Here is a 22,783-nt window from a genome sequence, read left to right on the forward strand (position 1 = left end):
AGAGACCCATCTGGAGCTGGTATGGAGAAGGTCTGGGCCAGTGGAGGATGCTGAGGGGAGGACAGCACACAATAATGGCTGGAATGGAGCAAATGAAATGGCATTAAACACATGGAAACCACGTGTTTGTTGTATTTGATACCATTCCACTCCAGCCATTACCACGAGCACATTGTCCCCAATTAAGGTGCCACCAACCTCCTGTGGTCTGGGCCCCTGAGGGACATTGCTGACAGGTCTATACACTGGGGTGAGAACACACAGCTTCTGTTACTGCTCAAACCACATCTTGTCATGATCTTCATATGGCTGAATGGCATGGCACTGTGTATATGTGGAGCTCCTTAAGAGTGATCATGTTTTTCCTCACCCTCCATGTAATTTAATAGGGCTAATCTTAACACATCTCTATGCTAAGATACAGTAGAGCACATATACAATGTGGACAGGCCTAGGGAGAGAGAAGCAGTGGGTTGGAAGAGTTTAGAAATGCCTCAATCCACTCCATCGGTTCCTGTTCTCTCCGATGCTCTGTACCCATTTCCCTCTCTTCTCTCTCGCTCTGTGGATTCACTGATAGTCATTTACTTAACCTCCGCCTCACTCATCTCTAAAACACACACTCCCCCCACTTCTCCTGCTCTCTCCTCCTCCAGGCACTACTTCAAATGTGACTCATTGAGAAGAGAGCAGAGAGATCCAATTTCCCAGCTAGAAAGGACTCTTTTTCTCTGACAAAACATGTACCTGGCACCGACACCAATAAATAAAGTGTTCCACTTAAAAGATCCCTGGGTGGTTTTCTAACCCGATCTTGGACTGTCATCAAATGCAGTTGGTCTTACATAACATATACAGAAGGGCTGATCTCACAACTCAAAGCCTCTCAGCTCAAAGTGGTAACAAACTAAACGTATCAAAAAGCCAAATCTTAACCCATATTCACCTCTTCAGATTTTTTTTCTCAAAGCCCAAACCCAACTCTCTCCTAGAAGCAAACCCACCTCCCAGCCCCAGACAGGCACTGAGCTCAGACAGGGTGATGCCGCGGTCTCCGTGGTGGTCACAGTACTCGGCAAACTTCTCAGCACAGCAATGTGGCTTTAACCTCCTGATCAGGTAGAGGTGAATCGGCCGGACCTCACGTTCGCTCAGCTTTCCACTGTCATCCGTATCTGAAGTGCCAACGCAGCGCCTCATCCTCCCCGCCCGGGTCTGACATGTTCCACTCCTCAGCCTCCAGGGAGTGGACCGAGGTGGATGGGGGAGGGGACATGGTGCCTGACAGGGGGGCATCCGACACCCTGGTAAAGAAATTACACATTTTAAACCAGTAGCATTTCTCTTCTGCGTACAATAGTCATGTATTGGCTTGTATAGTCTTGAATTGAAATCCAATGTTTATTTTAAGTGATGAGCCACACGCAGAGAGCATCTAGCAGACACAAATCTGAGAGTGACTTCTTAAAGGGCCTCCCACTGACATACTGAAGATGACGTTCCACTGTGTTTTTTACAGAACCACAGAGTCTGACTAGTCAGTGAATCTATATTAATGAGATTCCTGCAGTCAGGATAAAATAATGAATTTCACACAAGCACTCCATTTCTGAATCTTAGCTGAAGCAATGCTGCTTGTCAGTCATATAACCATATTCCAATTTCTGTGTCGAGACGAAAAGAGCAAACAAGTTATTTATAAACAGGAAGACTATTGGCATGAAAAAGATGTCTTCGAGTGTCACGCCCTGACCTTAGAGAGCCTTTTTATTTCTCTATTTGGTTAGGTCGGGGTGTGATTTGGGTGGGCATTCTAGTTTTTCTATTTCTTTGTTGGCCGGGTATGGTTCCCAATCAGAGGCAGCTGTCTATCGTTGTCTCTGATTGGGGATCATACTTAGGCAGCCTTTTTTCCCACCTTAGGTTGTGGGATCTTGATTTTGTATAGTTACTGTGTAGCCTGCAGAACGTTACGTTCGTTTATATTTTGTTGTTTTTTGGTGTTCATCTAATAAAGTACGATGTACGCTTACCACGCTGCGCCTTGGTCTCATTCCAACAACGGACATAACATCGAGGGAACAAATATATATCTAAAGATATGTTTGAAATATTTAATCACATGCTGGAGTACTATCAGATCTATTACAGCACAATAGCCAATCAGTGGCCTGGTAAATTGGTAATTTATTCAGAATATACACTCTACTACTAATATCTGTCAGGAAATAGAGGAGGGGTTTGGAGAGAGAGGGGTGAGAGAAACAGGGACTAGAGGAGGGTTTTGGAGAGAGCGGGGTGAGAGAAACAGGGAATAGAGGAGGGTTTTGGAGAGAGCGGGGTGAGAGAAACAGGGAATTACAGGTGGACGGATATGTAAAACAGAAGAGGTTGAGTGAAGGAGAGAGTTGTGTGTATAAATGAACTGAGTGAAAAACTGACAGATGTAGCGATAGATTGGAAAAGAGGTATGGGGCAATTAAGTGGCCACGAGAGGGAGGAGAGATGTAAGAGTGAGAAAGAGAGGGATGAACTGGAGAGATAGAGACACGGGATGAGTATAGAGGGGTATGCAGACTGACCTGTAGTAAGAAAGAGAGGGATGCAGTCAAGACATAAACAGATGGTAGAAGGAGTAAGTCCAGTGGATTTAATTACACTGAACAAAAATGTAAACGAAACATGCAACAATTTCAACGATTTTACTGAGTTACAGTTCATATAAGGAAATCAGTCAATTTAAATAAATTCATTAGGCCGTAATCTATGGATTTACACAGTCTGCGGTTGTGAGGCCGGTTGGACATACTGCCAAAATTCTCTAAAACGAAGTTGGAGGCGGCTTATGATAGAGAAATTAACATTCAATTATCTGGCAACAGCTCTGGTGGACATTCTTACCATCAGCATGTCAATTGCACGCTCCCTCAAAACTTGAGACATCTGTGGCATTGTGTTGTGTGACAAAACTGCACATTTTAGAGGTGTCACGTTCTGACCATAGTTCTTTTGTGTTTTCTTTGTTTTAGTGTTGGTCAGGACGTGAGCTGAGTGGGCATTCTATGTTGTGTGTCTAGTTTTCCTGTTTCTGTGTTGGGCCTGATATGGTTCCCAATCAGAGGCAGGTGTTAGTCGTTTGTCTCTGATTGGGAGCCATATTTAGGTAGCCTGTTTTGTGTTGAGTTTTGTGGGTGGTTGTCTTCTGTCTTTGTGTCTATGCACCAGATAGGACTGTTTCGGTTTTTCACATTTGTTGTTTTATAATTTTGTAGTGTTCATGTTTGTCGTCTTTATTAAAACATGTTGAACACTAACCGCGCTGCGCTTTGGTCCTCTCCTTCGTCCACAGAAGAAAAGCCGTTACAGAACCACCAACCACAAAAGGACCAAGCAGCGTGGTAACGGGCAGTAGCAGCAGCGGCAGCGGAAGCAGCAGCAGCGATGTCAGATTCCTGGACATGGGAAGACGAGTTGGACGGCAAAGGACCTTGGCAGAGCCAGGGGAATATCGCCACCCCAAGGCAGAGCTGGAGGCAGCGAAAGCAGAGAGGCGGCATTTTGAGGAGCTAGCTCGGCAGCAGAATCTGGATTATCCACTTGGGAGGAGATAGACAGGTGGTCGATCGATCCAGAGAGGTGCCGGAGCCCGCCTGGGATTCGCTGGAGCAGTGCGAGGAGGGATACCGGCGAATGAGGTTAGCACGACGGCGCGGTAGGAAGCACGAGAGGCAGCCTCAAAAATTTCTTGGGGGGGGGGCCACACGGGGAGTGTAGCTGGGTCAAGTAGGAGACTTGAGCCAGCTCCCCGTGCTTATCGTAAGGAGCAGAGGATGGAATCAGAGCAGTCGGCGAAATTGAGGTATGAGTCGGAGAATGTTGAGGAGTTATTGGACAGATTGGAGGAGAGTGAATGGAGGGGAGATTATGAGACATTCGAGGAGTTGTTGATAAAATTGGAGGAGAGTGAAGAGAGAGAGCTGTTGGTTTGGCATAGTATGCACGGTATTCGCCCTGAGGAGCGTGTTAGCTGTGTGATGCCACATGTGTCAGTTCCTAGTGCTCATCCTAAGGCATGTGTTGAAGTTCCGGAGCAATTGATGCTGGCTAACACACCAGGTCTCCAGAGTACCGTCACAACCGGAGTGTGCTGTTCCTGCTCCCCGCACGCCCAGAGTTGCGTGTTCCCAGCTCAGTTACATCAGTGCCAACACACGCACCAGGCTTCCTGTGCGTCTCCAGAGCCCTGTACGCACTGTTCCTTCTCCCGCACTCGCCCAGTGGTGCGTGTTCCCAGCCCAGTACCACCAGTGCCACACCACGCACCAGGCTTCCTGTGCGTCTCCAGAGCCCTGTACGCACTGTTCCTTCTCCCCGCACTCGCCCAGTGGTGCGTGTCTCCAGTCCGGTACCACCAGTTCCGGCACCACGGACCAGGCCTAATGTGCGCCTCGGCAGGCCAGAGTCTGCCGTCTGCCCACAACCGCCTGAGCTGCCCGTCTGCCCAGTGCCTCTGGCTGCCCGTCTGCCCAGCGCCATCTGAGCTGCCCGTCTGCCAGCGCCAGAGCCGCCGCCACTCAGGAGCTGCCCTCCGGTCCGGAGCTGCCTCTCGTCCGGAGCTGCTCTCGGTCCGGCTGCCTCTCGGTCCGGAGCTGCTCTCGGTCCGGAGCTGCCTCTCGGTCCGGAGCTGCCTCTCGGTCCGGAGGCTGCCTCTCGGTCCTGAGCGCTGCCTCTCGGTCCTGAGCTACCCCTCGGTCATGAGCTACCCTCGGTCATGAGCTACCCCTCGGTCATGAGCTACCCCGCGTCATGAGCTACCCTCGGTCATGAGCTACCTCTCGGTCATGAGCTACCTCTCGGTCATGAGCTACCCCTCGGTCATGAGCTTACCTCTCGGTCATGAGCTACCTCTCGGTCATGAGCTACCTCTCGGTCATGAGCTACCTCTCGGTCATGAGCTACCTCTCGGCATGAGCTACCTCTCAGTCATGAGCTGCCCCTCAGTCATGAGCTGCCCCTCAGTCCGGGCTTTCCCTCAGTCCGGAGCTGTCCCTTAGTCCGGAGGAGTTTCCTCAGTCCGGGGAGTTTCTCTCAATCCTGAGGCGCTCCTCAGTCCAGTGGGGCCCTTTGTTAGGGTTTCCAGGCCAAGGTCGGCGGCGAGGGTCGCCACTCAAGGAGCGACGCTAAGGAGTGGACAAAGACAAATGGTGGAGTGGGGTCCACGTCCAGCGCCGCACCGCGACAGATGCCCACCCAGACCCTCCCCTCATAGGTTTCAGGTTTTGCGGCCGGTGTCCGCACCTTGGGGGGGGGGGTACTGTCACGTTCTGACCATAGTTCTTTGTGTTTTCTTTGTTTAGTGTTGGTCAGGACGTGAGCTGAGTGGCATTCTATGTTGTGTGTCTAGTTTTCCTGTTTCTGTGTTGGGCCTGATATGGTTCCCAATCAGAGGCAGGTGTTAGTCGTTTGTCTCTGATTGGGAGCCATATTTAGGTAGCCTGTTTTGTGTTGAGTTTTGTGGGTGGTTGTCTTCTGTCTTTGTGTCTATGCACCAGATAGACTGTTTCGGTTTTTCACATTTGTTGTTTTATAATTTGTAGTGTTCATGTTTGTCGTCTTTATTAAAACATGTTGAACACTAACCGCGCTGCGCTTTGGTCCTCTCCTTCGTCCACAGAAAGCAACCGTTACAAGAGGGGCCTTTTATTGTCACCAGCACAAGGTGCACCTGTGTAATAGTCATGCTATTTAATCAGCTTCTTGATATGCCACACTTGTCAGGTGGATGGACTATCTTGGCAAAGGAGAAATACTCACTAACATGGATGTAAACAAATTGTTGCACAAAATTTGGGAGAAATTGGCTTTTTGTGCATATGGAAAATTTCTGTGATCTTTTATTTCAGCTCATGAAACATGGGACCAACACTTTACATGTTGCATTTATATTTTTGTTCCGTGTGGTATGCAGACTGACCTGTGAGGGCTGAGTATTCCAGACTGTTCAGCCTCCAGCTGCAGGGCTCTCACCAGACTCTGCAGGAACTCTTTCTTCGGGCCCCAGGGCACCCTGGGAGCAGACAGAGGGTGTTAAGGCAAGGCAAGGGGGTCAGTTTAAGTTGTGACTCTTGGCAGAATGAGGAAAGCCCACCCGCTATGATGTAAACTAGACAGGACTCCACATTCCGTTCACTACAGCTCATTGACACAGTACCCACAGTACTCAGTATAGAAAGTATCAATAAAATGTACAGTCTTAGTGCCTGGTCCTAGAATACTTTGTAATGTCTGCCAATGACTATAGGAATGACAATGACTATAGGAGTTGGTAGAAAGAACAAACTGATCTGGGACCAGGCTAGTAAAAACGAGAAAGGTCATTGTTGATCTATCCAGGTATAGTGCAGTGCAGTTTGATGATTTGACCTGGTAGAGATCTGTCTCTGTAGCTCCTGTCAGGCTGGCTGCTGTGGGGCTCCTCCAGGCTGCAGTCTAAAGGGGGCAACAACAACCATGGGAATGATCTACGTCTGCAGCCGTAACTCATAGACTCCTCTCCAACCATTTAGTTACTATGATCATACATCACAATGCATTAACCCAATGGTTTGCTCCCTTTTGTCATTTGTTATCATCTTTGTCATCATTCGCCATTGGCAGGAGGAGGTGCAGTAGAGGCTACACTATACCCTATGAGCACAAGATGTGAAGAATACGTTGAAAATACGTATTTTTGGTTGAGAAGACCTTGAAAAGACGTCTTAGAACCAATTTTGCTCACTGGGGTGTCAGTGGAATTGTTAGTCAGAGAAGTATATGAAGCTAAGAGAAAATACAGTGAAAATGGATGGAAATGTCCATTAAATAATGTTATGGAACCAGGATGCTGAAGAAGGTCATCAATAAAACCATAGCATTGCACTATGAAGACTTTAGTACGGTGCAGGGGGCTGGTCTAGTTGTAGTGCTGTGGCCCCCAGACCACTTCTGCCCCTGGAGGCAGTGGTTCAATCCCCTTTCTGCCACTCAACACTCACTGTTCCCTCTCCTCTGTCTCCCTATCTACAATACATACTGTATCTATACTAAAACTTGAAAAAAATGTTAAAGTACTAGTAGAAGGTTTTATTGGTTTCTCACTGTCATAGACTGAATTGTATACCATATATACATAATTATAATTAGATAATAGATCATTATAAATGTTAAAATCCTAAACCCCCTCTTTCTCCCTTAGAACAGCCTCAATTCATCGGGGCATGGAATCTACAAGGTGTCAAAAGAGTTCCAGAGGGATGCTGGCCCATGTTGACTCCAATGCTTTCCACAGTTGTGTCAAGTTGTCTGAATGTCCTTTGGGTGGTCGACCATTCTTGATACATACGGGAAACTGTTGAGCATGAAGAACCCAGCAGCATTGCAGTTCTTGATACAACCGGTGCGCCTGGCACCTACTACCATACACTGCTCAAAGGCACGTCAATCTTTTGTGTTGCCCATTCACCCTTTGAATGGCACACATAAACAATCCATGTCTCAATTGTCTCAAGGCTTAAAAATACTTCTTTGCCTCCCGGGTGACGCAGTGGTCTAAGGCACTGCATCGCAGTGTGTGCCACCAGAGATTCTGGGTTCGAGCCCAGGCTCTGCCGCAGCCGGCCGCGACTGGGAGGCACATGGGGCGGCGCACAATTGGCCCAGCGTCGTCCAGGTTAGGGAGGGTTTGGCCGGCAGGGATATCCTTGTCTCATTGCTTACTAGCGACTCCTGTGGCGGGCCGGGCGCAGTGCACTCTAACCAGGTCGCTAGGTGTACGGTGTTTCCTCTGACACATTGGTGCGGCTGGCTTCCGTGTTGGATGTGCGTTTTGTCAAGAAGTCGTGCGGCTTGGTTGGGTTGTGTTTCGGAGGACGCATGGCTCTCGACCTTCGCCTCTCCTGAGTCCGTACGGGAGTTGCAGCTACCAATTTGTTACCACGAAAATCAGGGAGAAAAAGGGGTAAAAAAAATAAATTTAAAAAAAGATTTCTTTAACCTGTCTCCTCCCCTTCATCTACACTGATGGAAGTGGATTTAACAAGTAACATCAATAAGGGATCATAGCTTTGTATACTCAGTGTACAAACAAAACAATGACTTTAGAAATTAATTTATTTGAGTTCTTAGGTAGGTATTTCTTAGGCTCGTGGGCTATATGGTGTGCATTGATCAGTTTAGTGAAATATGCAATGTATCACACCCTGATCTGTTTCACCTGTCTTGTGCTTGTCTCCACCCCCCTCCAGGTGTCGCCCATTTTCCCCATTTTCCCCTGTGCATTTATACCTGTGTTTGTCTGTTGCTAGTTCATCTTGTCTCGTCAAGCCTACCAGCGTTTTCCCGTACTCCTGTTTTTCTCTCTAGTCCCTGTTTTCTAGTTTTCCCGGTTTTGACCATTCTGCCTGCCCTGACCCTGACCCTGACCCTGCCTGCCGTTCTGTACCTTTGGCTCTGGATTACTGATCTCTGCCTGCCCTTGACCTGTCGTTTGCCTGGCCCCTGTTTTTGTAATAAACATTTGTTACTTCGAACTGTCTGCATCTAAATACACATGCACACTTTTACACTCGGAGTGTAAACTGAGTGTACAAAACATTAGGAACACCTTCCTAATCTGAATCCAAGATGGCGTAGCAGTCGGACGTGTGTTTGTATTGTCCTGTCGCGTGTAAATAGTAAATAGTAAATAGTCTTCGTATTTTTCGTATACATTTCGTATATATTTTAATTTCACTTTCCATCTAGGAACTGAATATACATTCCTACATTCCGCCTCACCCAATGTGGTACGGACCTGCTATTTTTTTTTATACTTTAGAACCGTAACCCCAATCAGAAGCTAGCCAGATAACTAGCTACTAGCTAGTAGTCAGTTAGCCACTGCTGCGGTCTTCACCCTCAACTCGGACACAGCCAGCTTCAATACCGGGCCAATACCTGCCAGTCTGCAAGCGCGATATCAACCCAGAGCATATAGGACTTGCTTTTTCTCTACCACATCACCGGATTCCTGACGCAAGCTCTGGACAATTACACCGTATCATCACAGCTAGCTAGCTGCAACCGAGTGGCTACTACTGGCTAACACCTCTGTCCCGAAGCAAGCACCAGTTAGCCTTGAGCTAGCCTCGAGCTAGGCCCATCTGCCGGCTAGCTGAAGAGGTCTACCAGCGAATTCTTGGGCTACAATACCAGCTACAAGCTAATTTAGCCATTTTTTTTGCGCTGCTAGTAGCTTTTACCTTCTGCACAGACACCAGCCCTGTTATTAGCCTGGATATTACTCACCAATTTACCAGCATCGGACTGTCTCTCGACAACAACGCCGGATTCCTGCCGTAATCCCTGAGCCACTGCTTCTGATCCTCACAGCTAGCTTGCGGCTAGCGCAGCTAGCGCCACTGCCACGAAGCTAGCACCAGTTAGCAAACACAATTCTACAATTCACAACCTCTCTCTCGCCATCGCCATCTGGCTTGGATTCTCTGTCGACACGACCACGTCTGAGCAGACGTGTGAGCAGACCACCCCCCGGGCTACTAACTTTAAACGCCGCGTGCTAGCTTAGTGGAGCCTCCCTGCTCCATCTACGGCTGCCCCTGGACACTATGATCACTTTGCTACATAGCTGATGCATGCTTGACTGTCCATTAATTCACGGTACTCCATTCTGTTTATTTGTGTTTTATCTGTCGGCTCTGTGCTTTAACTCAGGATCTGTGTGTAGTTAATCCGACCCTCTCTGCCTAGTCGTCGCCATTTTTACCTGTTGTTGCTGTGTTAGACTAGCACCCTGTTATTGCTGCTGTTTCTTACCTGTTGTTTTAGCTAGCTCTCCCAATCAAGACTGCAATCACTTTATGCCTTATTGTATGTCTCTCTCAAATATCAATATGCCTTGCATACTGTTGTTCAGGCTAGTTTTCATTATCATGTTTTGGTTTGCAATGGACCCTGTAGTTCCACTCTCCGTACCTCTGATACCCCTTTGTCCCACCTCCCACACATGCGGTGACCTCACCATTGAGACCAGCATGTCCAGAGATACAACCTCTCTTATCATCACCCAGTGCCTGGGCTTGCCTCCGCTGTACCCGCGCCCCTCCATACCCCTGTCTGCACATTATGCCCAGAATCTATTCTACCACGCCCATAAATCTGCTCCTTTATTCTTTGTCCCAACGCTCTAGCGACCAGTTTTGATAGCCTTTAGCCGCACCCTCATCCTACTACTCCTCTGTTCCTCGGGTGATGTGGAGGTAAACCAGGCCCTGCATGTCCCAGTCACCCTCATTTGTTGACTTCTGCGATCGAAAAAGCCTTGGCCTCATGCATGTCAACATCAGAAGCCTCCTCCCTAAGTTTGCCTTACTCACCGCTTTAGCACACTCTGCCAATCCTGATGTCCTTGCCGTGTCCGAATCCTGGCTTAGGAAGGCCACCAAAAATTCTGAGATTTCCATACCCAACTATAACACTTTCCGTCAAGATAGAACTGCCAAAGGGGGAGGAGTTGCAATCTACTTGCAGAGATAGCCTGCAAAGTTCTGTCATACTTTCCAGGTCTATGCCCAACAGTTCGAACTTCTAATTTTAAAAATTAATCTCTCCAGAAATAAGTCTCTCACTTTGCCGCCTGCTACCGACCCCCTCAGCTCCCAGCTGTGCCCTGGACACCATCTGTGAATTGATCGCTCCCCATCTAGCTTCAGAGTTTGTTCTGTTAGGTGACCAAACTGGGATATGCTTAACACCCGGCAGTCCTACAATCCAAGCTTGATGCCCTCAATCTCACACAAATCATCAAGGAACCCACCAGGTACAACCCTAAATCCGTAAACATGGGCACCCTAATAGACATTATCCTGACCAACCTGCCCTCCAAATACACCTCTGCTGTCTTCAATCAAGATCTCAGCGATCACTGCCTCATGCCTGTATCCGCCACGGGTCCGCGGTCAAACGACCACCCCTCATCACTGTCAAACGCTCCCTAAAACACTTCTGCGAGCAGGCCTTTCTAATCGACCTGGCCCGGGTACCCTGGAAGGATATTGACCTCATCCCATCAGTTGAGGATGCCTGCATTCTTAAATGTTACTTCCTCACCATATTAGACAAGCATGCTCCGTTCAAAAAATGCAGAACCAAGAACAGATATAGCCCTTGGTTCACTCCAGACCTGACTGCCCTCGACCAGCACAAAAACATCCTGTGGCGAACTGCAATAGCATCGAAGAGCCCCGCGATATGCAACTGTTCAGGGAAGTCAGGAACCAATACACGCAGTCAGTCAGGAAAGCAAAGGCCAGCTTTTTCAAGCAGAAATTCGCATCCTGTAGCTCTAACTCCAAAAAGTTCTGGGATACTGTAAAGTCCATGGAGAACAAGAGCACCTCCTCCCAGCTGCCCACTGCACTGAGGCTAGGTAACACGGTCACCACCGATAAATCCGTGATAATCGAAGACTTCAACAAGCATTTCTCAATGGCTGGCCATGCCTTCCTCCTGCGACTCCAACCTTGGCCAACAGCCCCGCCCCCCCGCTGCTACTCGCCCAAGCCTCCCCAGCTTCTCCTTTACCCAAATCCAGATAGCAGATGTTCTGAAAGAGCTGGAAAACCTGGACCCATACAAATCAGCTGGGCTTGACAATCTGGACCCCCTATTTCTGAAACTGTCCGCCGCCATTGTCGCACCCCTATTACCAGCCTGTTCAACCTCTCTTCGTATCATCTGAGATCCCCAAGGATTGGAAAGCTGCCGCGGTCATCCCCCTCTTCAAAGGGGGAGACACCCTGGACCCAAACTGTTACAGACCTATATCCATCCTGCCTGTCTATCTAAGGTCTTCGAAAGCCAAGTCAACAAACAGATCACTGACCATCTCGAATCCCACCGTACCTTCTCCGCTGTGCAATCCGGTTCCGAGCCGGTCACGGGTGCACCTCAGCCACGCTCAAGGTACTAAACGACATCATAACCGCCATCGATAAAAGACATTACTGTGCAGCCGTCTTCATCGACCTGGCCAAGGCTTTCGACTCTGTCAATCACCATATTCTTATCGGCAGACTCAGTAGCCTCGGTTTTTCTAATGACTGCCTTGCCTGGTTCACCAACTACTTTGCAGACAGAGTTCAGTGTGTCAAATCGGAGGGCATGTTGTCCGGTCCTCTGGCAGTCTCTATGGGGGTACCACAGGGTTCAATTCTCGGGCCGACTCTTTCTCTGATACATCAATGATGTTGCTCTTGCTGCGGGCGATTCCCTGATCCACCTCTACGCAGACGACACCATTCTATATACTTCCGGCCCTTCCTGGACACTGTGCTATCTAACCTCCAAACGAGCTTCAATGCCATACAACACTCCTTCCGTGGCCTCCAACTGCTCTTAAACGCTAGTAAAACCAAATGCATGCTTTTCAACCGTTCGCTGCCTGCACCCGCACGCCGACTAGCATCACCACCCTGGACGGTTCCGACCTAGAATATGTGGACATCTATAAGTACCTAGGTGTCTGGCTAGACTGCAAACTCTCCTCCAGACTCATATCAAACATCTCCAATCCAAAATCAAATCAAGAATCGGCTTTCTATTCCGCAACAAGCCTCCTTCACTCACGCGCCAAACTTACCCTAGTAAAACTGACTATCCTACCGATCCTCGACTTCGCGGATGTCATCTACAAAATAGCTTCCAACACTCTACTCAGCAAACTGGATGCAGTTTATCACAGTGCCATTCGTGTTGTTACTAAAGCACCTTATACGACCCACCACTGCGACCTGTATGCCCTAGTCGCTGGCCCTCGCTACATGTTTCGTCGTCAGACCCACTGGCTCCAGGTCATCTACAAGGCTATGCTAGGTAAAGTGCCGCCTATCTCAGTTCACTGGTCACGATGGCTACACCCACCCGCAGCACGCGCTCCAGCAGGTGTACTCACTGATCATCCCTAAAGCTAAAACCTCATTGGACGCCTTTCCTTCCAGTTCTCGCTGCCTGCGACTGGAACGAATTGCAAAAATCTCTGAAGTTGGAGACTTTTATCTCCCTCAACAACTTTAAAAATCTGCTATCCGAGCAGCTAACCGATCGCTGCAGCTGTACATAGTCCATCTGTAAACTACCCACCCAATTTACCTACCTCACCCCCATACTGCTTTTTATTATTTACTTTTCTGCTCTTTTGCACACCAGTATCTCTTCTTGCACATGATCATCTGATGATTTATCACTCCAGTGTTAATCTGCTAAATTGTAATTATTCGATTTATTGCCTACCTCATGCCTTTTGCACACATTGTATATAGATTCTCTTTTTTTCTACCATGTTATTGACTTGTTTATTGTTTACTCCATGTGTAACTCTGGTGTTGTCTGTTCACACTGCTATGCTTTATCTTGGCCAGGTCGCAGTTGCAAATGAGAACTTGTTCTCAACTAGCCTACCTGGTTAAATAAAGGTGAAATAAAAATAAATAAAATAAAATAAAATACTGAGTTGCACCTCTCTTCCCCTGAGAACAGCCTCAATTTGTCAGGTCATGGACTCAACAAGGTGTTGAAAGCGTTCCACAAGGATGCTGGCCCAGGTTGACTCTAATGCTTCGTACAGTTGTGTGAAGTTGGCTGGATGTCCTTTGGGTGGTGGACCATTCTTGATACACACAGGAAACGGTTTAGTGTGAAAAACCCAACACCGATGCAGTTCTTGGAACACTCAAAACGGTGCGCCTGGCACCTACTACCATACCCCGTTCAAAGGCACTTCAATATTTTGTCTGGCCCATTCATCCTCTGAATGGCACACATACACAATCCATGTCTCAATGGTCTCAAGGTTTAAAAATCCCTCTTTAACCTGTCTCCCGGCTTCGGGGATGACCAGTGAAATATACCTGCTGGAGCGCGTGCTACGGGTGGGTGTCGCTATGGTGACCATTGAGCTGAGGTAAGGAGGAGCTTTACCTGGCAAAGGCTTATAGATGACCTGGAGCAAGTGGGTTTGGCGACGAATATGTAGCGAGGACCAGCCAACAAGAGCATACAGGTCGCAGTGGTGGGTATTATATGGGGCTTTGGTGACAAAACGGATGGCACTGTGATAGACTGCATCCAATTTGCTGAGTAGAGTGTTGGAGGCTATTTCGTAAATGACATCGCCAAATTCAAGGATCGGTAGGATAGCCAGTTTTACGAGGGTATGTTTGGTAGCATGAGTGAAGGAGGCTTTGTTGCGAAATAGGAAGCCGATTCTAGATTTAACTTTGGATTGGAGATGCTTAATGTGAGTCTAGAAGGAGAGTACAGTCTAGCTAGACACCTAGGTATTTATAGTTGTCCACATATTCTAAGTCGGAACCGTCCAGAGTAGTGATGCTAGTCGGGCGGGCGGGTATGGGCAGCGATCAGTTGAAGAGCATGCATTTCGTTTTACTAGCATTTAAGAGCAGTTGGAGGCCACGGAAGGAGTGTTGTATGGCGTTGAAGCTCGTTTGGAGGTTTGTTAACACAGAAGGGCCAGAAGTATACAGAATGGTGACGTCTGCGTAGAGGTGGATAAAATAATCACCAGCCGCAAGAGCGACATCATTGGTATATACAAAGAAAAGAGTCGACCCAAGAATTGAACACTATGGCACCCCCATAGAGACTGCCAGAGGTCCGGACAACAGGCCCTCCGATTTGACACATTGAACTCTATCTGAGAAATATCTGAGTGTATGCTGCTGCTACTCTGTTCTTTATTTTACTCTTATTATTATCTATCTGATGCCTAGTCACTTTACCCTGCCTTCATGTACAATTGCATTTACTTACGTAAATGCAAAAAAAATGTTTTTATACATTTGGAAAAAATCTAAAAACCTGTGTTTGCTTTGTCATTAAAATCAAATCAAATCACATGTTATTTGTCACATGCGTCGAATCCAACAGGTGTAGACTTTACCGTGAAATGCTTACTTACAAGACCTTAACCAACAATGCAGTTCAAGAAATAGAGTTAATAAAATATTTACTAAATAAACTAAAGTAAAAAAAATCTAATCAGTCAACAAGTAATACAATACATTTACATAACAATAACGAGGCTATATACAGGGAGTACCGATACCGAGTCAATGTGGTAACTTGTTAGTCGAGGTAACTTGTAAAGTGACTATGCATAGATAATAAGTCAATGTAAATAGTCCGGGTGGATTAATTGTTCAGCTGTCTTATGGCTTGGAGGTAGAAGCTGTTAAGGAGCCTTTTGGTCCTAGACTTGGCGCTCCGGTACCTCTTGCCGTGCGGTATCTATGACTTGGGTGACTGGAGTCTTTGACCATTTTTTGGGCCTTCCTCTGACACTGCCTAGTATAGAGGTCCTGGATGTCAGGAAGCTTGGCCCCAGTGATGTACTGGGGCTTTCGCACTACCCTCTGTAGTGCCTTACGGTCAGATGCCGAGCAGTTGCCATACCAGGCCGTGATGCAACCGGTCAGGATGCTCTCGATGGTGCAGCTGTAAAACTTTTTGAGGATCTGGGGACCCATGCCAAATCTTTTCAGTCTCCTGGGGGGGGAAAAGGTGTTGTCGTGCCCTCTTCACAACTGTCTTGGTGTGTTTGGACCATGATAGTTTGTTGGTGATGTGGACACCAAGGAACTTTAAACTCTCGACCCGCTCCACTTCAGTCCCGTCGATGTTAATGGAGCCCTGTTCGGCCTCCTTTTCCTGTAGTCCATGATTAGCTCCTTTGTCTTGCTCACATTGAGAGGTTGTTGTCTCAGGAGGTCTCTGACCTCCTCCCTATAGGCTGTCTCATCGTTGTCGGTGATCAGGCCTACCACTGTTGTGTCGTCAGCAAACTTAATGATGATGTTGTGGGTGAACAGGGAGTACAGGAGGGGACTAAGCATGCACCCCTGAGAGGCCCCAATGTTGAGGATCAGCGTGGCAGATGTGTTATTGCCTACCCTTACCACCTGGGGGCGGCCCATCAGGAAGTCCAGGATCCAGTTGCAGAGGGAGGTGTTTAGTCCCAGGGTCCTTAGCTTAGTGATGAGCTTTCTGTGCGCTATGGTGTTGAACGCTGAGTTGTAGTCAATGAACAGCATTCTCACATAGGTGTTCCTTTTGTCCAGGTGGGAAAGGGCAGTGTGGAGTGCGATTGAGACTGCGTCATCTGTGGATCTGTTGGGGTGGTATCCGAATTGGAGTGGGTCTAGGGTGTCTGGCATGATGGTGTTGATGTGAGCCATGACCAGCCTTTCAAAGCACTTCATGGTTACCGACGTGAGTGCTATGGGGCGGTAATCATTTAGGCAGGTTACCTTCCCTTCTTGGGCACAGGGACTATGGTGGTCTGTTTGAAACATGTAGGTATTACAGATTTGGCCAGGGAGAGATTGAAAATGTCAGTGAAGACACTTGCCAGTTGGTCCGCGCATGCTTTGAGTACACATCCTGGTAATCCGTCTGGCCCCGCGGCTTTATGAATGTTGACCTGTTTAATGGTCTTGCTCACACCGGCTACGGAGAGCGTGTTTACACAGTCGTCCGGGACAGCTGGTGCTCTCGTGCATGCTCCAGTATTGCTTGCCTCGAAGCGAGCATATAAGGTGGGAGGTCCAGCAATTACCTCAACTACTTCCGTTGGCATAATTTATCGTTCAAGCGGAAGTGTGTATAGATTGTGTGTACTGTATATATTAGGGATGGTCAACTGGCGGCCCTTTTGAAGGCCCTCGGATCTATTTCCACAACAACAAAAAATATAGAATATAATAGAATACACAAGGTGCAATTTCAAAATGTGGTTGTGCATCAACCGTTTTTCTCTTGTTATGTCAGTCAGTGATAGGAGTAGAGGCTGCTGAGGGGAGGACAGCTCATAATAACGGCTGGAATGGTGTAAATGGAATGGTATCAAACATGTTTTTGGCGGGGTTTTCATGTGTTTGACAGCATTCTATTCACTCCATTCCAGCCATTACACTCCATTTCAGCCATTGTTATGAGCAGACCCCTCAGCAGCCACAAATGACAGGTAGTCAGTCAATGTCAGCACTTTTTTTTCAGATTACTAAATTAGTTTAGCGGCCAGCTCTCTAAACTTGTTATCATGGTCGAATTACTAGCCGGTATGCATTTGTTAGTCAGTCTTACTCAGATATTATATTAAAAACTGCAAACATTTCTCTCCACCCTATAGCAAAATGTGTAGAATTGCAGGAAATTAGCTGTAAAACGGATTTGAAACAAATGAACAAATTTGCTTTTAAACTGCACGAAATTAACTCGCAATGTGGGAGGGGGGAGAGACGCAGACCCACGCGCAACTGCAGCACCTCATAATACGTTCAGATTTTTTTGGGGGCCCCCACCCCCATCAAAGTTGCCAATCCCTGGTATATATGATGAATAATAGATGGTATGTATAGATGTGTATAGTATGAATACGTGTGTATAGATGGAGGCATCTATGACTTACTTTCATAGAATGTACACAGATTACGCTCACTAAAGGGTACTTACCTGCACAGTGTGCTCGTGGTGCCATCTGTAGCTGAGTGGTGATGTACTGGGCTCTCTGGAAGGCATACAGGGACTTGTAAAGGCGTCCATTGCTGCCACATACAGTCCAGTGGCGCCCCCTGTGGCATTCCAGCGCACAGCCTCGGGGCAACGTTTTCTGTGATGAGAAACGGCTGGAGACAAGCAGCAACACAGGCAGTACAATGCAATTACAACCTGCTGACCTGTACTCTGATATGACACACTTTGACCCCCAGCGTACTGTATCAGAGAGATAGATGGAAAAAGAGCAGGGTAGGACTCGTACTGAAGTTGTGTGACCAATCAGAACACGGGTAAATACATGTTTGTAGTGTATGGGTGTGGATAGACATGGTCAGAGAGAGGGATTAAAAAGGAGATATTTGTTGGTGCTTTGGCTAGTTAATGCTCAGTCGGCTGCTTGTCTGGCACAGGAACAGTGTTTCAGTGTCACGCCAGGAAAAAGATGAGGGAGCGCGTAAAAGATCAGAGGCACTGCAGCAGTCAACACATGGCCAAAGTATGTGAACATTTAAAACAGAAAACGGGGAAATTAGTGGGTGTGTGTGTTTGTGTGTGTATATCTTGGTCTTCACCTGCTCCTGTACTTGTGAGAGCTGGTTTTGCTAGCTAACTGCTCTGTAAATAAACAGGCCAAACTGAGGGGACGGTTCCAGACCCTTCAGGCCCGCCTCACCGCCCTGCCTGTCAACTGTGGGCTCAGTCTGCAGCTCATTGTCATGGCTGGAGTAAAGTAAAGTACTGTAGGCCTGCATGCAGAGGGAAGATGCTGGAACATTTCTGTTCTGTCATCTGAATATTGCTCTAATACTCTAATACTGGACCATAAAACACACATGCATGACCTCTAAATTCTCTTATCTGTCTTCACTACTTGAGTACATGACACACACCATCCTAGAGGACACTTATCGCTATCATGAGCGCAAGTCTCTTTTTGGCAGAACAAGACTGCTGTCCGAGGGCTTTCCCTGTATCCTTGCTATAGTATCGGTGCACTGCAGCATTTTCCAGCCTAATTCATAGGCACAGTGGTGTCCCTAATCGTTAGTGGAATGCCCTAGGCCTAGACTTCATTTGATAAACTTCTATTGACACACCATGTGTCTTTTTTACATCAACATTCCGGTGAGGTGGGAGGAGACGAGAGCAGAGAGAGAGAGGGGTACTTGGACCACAGCCCACAGGCTTCTGCTAAATTGCTAACACATGCTGCCCAGTGCCAGACATCTCACTAAAAGCTAGGTATCGTACATGCGCTCACACATGTGTGTCCCTCTCTTGTCGTTGACCTTCCCTCTCCCAATCCCACTCAGACCTGGACCCGGACTATGGCCTCTTCCCTCCCACCCCCACCCCTCCCCAAGCCCCAGCCATCCTCCAGGCTCTATCTTCAATACCCCTTTGTCTCCTGCTCTCCCTCACACTCTGTCATAGCTCAGCAAATGTGCCATGGTGTGCATTTCACTGCTTACATCATTTGCCTTGATTGAAAACAACTCTGGTGCTAAAAGGACTGCCTGTGCTGCTAGGTCAGGGCATTATTTAATCGACTGATTCCTTGTGGAGAAAAGAATATACATTGAATATGTGTGAGCATGTTGGAGGTCTCTGAGATAGAGGTAGTGTCCTCATTGTGGCTGGAGGACAGGAGAGATAGCTTTCTAACTAGGAGTTCACTGTGTTCAGTACCACTGAATAGACTGGCAGGCAGAGAGGAGGGGTGTCCTCGCCAGAGGTAGCCTGACTGCCATTAGGTACCGAGATGAGATCCTCAGACCCCTTGTGAGACCATATGCTGACACATGCACATTTGTGGCCTGCTGGAGGTCATTTTGCAGGGCTCTGGCAGTGCTCCTCCTTGCACAAAGGCAGAGGTAGCGGTCCTGCTGCTGGGTTGTTGCCCTCCTACGGCCTCCTCCACGTCTCCTGATGTACTGGCCTGTCTCCTGGTAGCGCCTCCATGCTCTGGACACTACGCTGACAGACACAGCAAACCTTCTTGCCACAGCTCGCATTGATGTGCCATCCTGGATGAGCTGCACTACCTGAGCCACTTGTGTGGGTTGTAGACTCCGTCTCATGCTACCACTAGTGTGAAAGCACCGCCAGCAAGTGACCAAAACATCAGCCAGGAAGCATAGGAACTGAGAAGTGGTCTGTGGTCACCACCTGCAGAACCACTCCTTTATTGGGGGTGTCTTGCTAATTGCCTATAATTTCCACCTTTTGTCTATTCCATTTGCACAACAGCATGTGAAATGTATTGTCAATCAGTGTTGCTTCCTAAGTGGACAGTTTGATTTCACAGAAGTGTGATTGACTTGGAGTTACATTGCGTTGTTTAAGTGTTCCCTTTATTTTTTTGAGCAGTGTACAATGTTTTGGCTAAGACTCTGCAATGCTGCTGAAAGACTTGCACATTTTTTTTCTTCATCTCTGTCATATGTGGAGTAAAAGTAGAGAGCGCAGTGAATCAGTCACTTGTGAAGAGTTCTTCTCCATTCATCTCTATGGCATGGCAGGACGGCTGAACAGACAAACAGGCTGTGTGTGTAATCTGTCATGAGCCTGTAGAATACAAAACAACAAAACACTGCACACACACACACTGACATGCTAAACAGGTGCATTTTCACAGCCAAGTCGTGTACAAGTACACCTTCTCTTACACTTCAAAATTGGCATGGTAACCAAACACAGTGAAACATACAAACACATGTACTGTATTGACACACTCAAACACATACAGTGCCTTCGGAAAGTATTCATACCCCTTGACCATATTTTGTGTTACAGCCTGAATTCAAAATTGATTAAATAGATGTTTCCCCTCACCCATCTACAGACAATACCAGATAATGACAAAGTGAAAACATGTTTTTAGACATTATTGAAAACGAAATACAGAAATAACTAATTTACAGAAGAACTCACACCCCTGAGTCAATACATGTCAGAATCACCTTTTGCAGTGATTACAGCTGTGAGTCTTTCTGGATAAGTCTCTAAGGGCTTTGCACACCTGGATTGTACAATATTTGCACATTACTCTTTTTAAAATTATTAGCTGTTAGTTGTTGATCATTGCTATACAGCCATTTACATGTTTTGCCATAGATTTTCTAGCCGATTTAAGTCAAAACTGTAACTAGGCCACTCAGGAACATTCAATGTAGTCTTGGTAAGCAACTCCAATGTATATTTGGCCTTGTGTTATTGTCCTGCTGGAAGGTGAATTTGTCTCCAACTGTCTGTTGGAAAGGAGACTGAAGTAAGTTTTCCTCTAGGATTTTCAATGTGCTTAACTCTATTCCGTTTCTTTTTATCCTAAAAACTGCCTAGTCCTTGCCCATGACAAGCGAACCCATAACATGCTGCCACCTGATGCTGCCAAATATGAAGTGTGGTATTCAGTGATGTGTTGGATGCGCTCCAAACATTACATGTTGTATTCAGGACATAAAGATAATTTCTTTGCCACATTTCTTGCAGTTTTACTTTAGTGCCTTATTGCAAACAGGATGCATGTTTTGGAATATTTTTATTCTATACAGGCTTCCTTTACACTCTGTCATTTAGGTTAGTATTGTGGAGTAACTACAATGTTGTTGATCCATCCTCAGTTCTATCGCAGCCATTAATCCTTTCCAGCAACTGTGTTAGGAAGGACGACTGTATCTTCTTTAGTGTCGGAGTGTTTTGATATATAACCCAAAGTGTAATTAACAACTTCACCACGCTCAAAGGGATATTCAGTGTCTGCTTTTGTTTTACCCACCTACCAATAGGTGCCCTTCTTTGCGAGGCATTAGAAAATCTCCCTGGTCTTTGCGCTTGAATCTGTGTTTGAAATGATCTGCTCCACTGAGGGACCTTACAGATAATTGTGTGTGTGGGGTACAGAAATGAGGTAGTCCTTCAAATATCCATTATTGCAGAGAGTGAGTCCATGCAACTTACGTGACTTGATAAGCAAATGTTTACTCCTGAACTTATTTAGGCTTGCCATAACAAAAGGGTTGAATACTTAGACAAGACATTTCAGCTTTTCATTTTTTTTATTAATTTGTAAACATTTCTAAAAACATAATTCCACTTCGACATTATGGGGTAGGCCAGTGACAAAAGGCAAGGATTGTAAAAATAACAGCTGAAATCTCTGGCCTGTGGTCAGGGCTAGTTGGCCAGTGTTTGTGTACTCCATACACTGCCTCCTCTTTAGGGAACATTGGCTTTATAGCACTTTCTCAGATTCCACTCCATGGCTTGGAGGTAGATACGTTCCCTACTCACTGAGTAGTATGATCAGTTTGTCATACTCTAGTACTGACCATAACCATTTAGGAGATACAACTAAACTGACTTTAGGTCATCACTCAGAGCTCTAGGACTCAAGAAAACAGGTATATGCCCTTAATTCATGGAAGTAGCCAATCTGAATGAAAAGGGTTTCAGCACTGCTTAAGATGGCAACCACTGCTTTCTACCTATTACAGTCTACTTCACTCAGCTAGAGCACAGATGTAATATAAAACGTGAGTGCAAAACTGTATATTTTAAACGCAACAAGATGATGAGCAGCACGCGACAGGTGAAAGTGAGGACCAGCATACGTCCCACTGCCACAGCCCAGGCGTGTGGCTCCGCTAGTTGTTGCACCGGCTTCGGTCTCTGTGGCAAAGCGCGGTGCGCAAGTCGCCAGCCAAGCCAACCTTTGGTTGAGCCGTTAACGCGAAAAAAGGTTAAAGGACAGCTATTTATATTATTTTTAACTTTCAGCAGTCCATTTTGTTGGTAAGCGGAAGATCTCTTCACATGTGGCACGACAAAACGGGTTGTTCCCAAATTATTGCGCTTTCCCGCGAAACCTGTGGCAAGTGATGAATAATCAGGAATAGTTCACGGGGAAATGTCTTCAAAACCTACACTATAATTGTAAATGTGGTTCTCGGTCCTCCTGGATTTGAGTGCAAACAATATGAGCATCTAGATCTCCCCTGTCAAATCACTACATTGGCTTTCTCCCCAAGTAGCCAGCCCCCTTCTGTTCGACAATAACATGTGCGTAACTGCTGCACAACGGGAACGAAACATTATTTAGGCCTACTTGTTCACAGTGGGCTGGTGTATGAAAAGTAGTTATAGCAAACATCGTCTTTTTATTGACATCTAC

This window comes from Salvelinus sp. IW2-2015, linkage group LG22 (assembly GCF_002910315.2).
Source record: "Salvelinus sp. IW2-2015 linkage group LG22, ASM291031v2, whole genome shotgun sequence".
NCBI classification, from domain to species: domain Eukaryota; kingdom Metazoa; phylum Chordata; class Actinopteri; order Salmoniformes; family Salmonidae; genus Salvelinus; species Salvelinus sp. IW2-2015.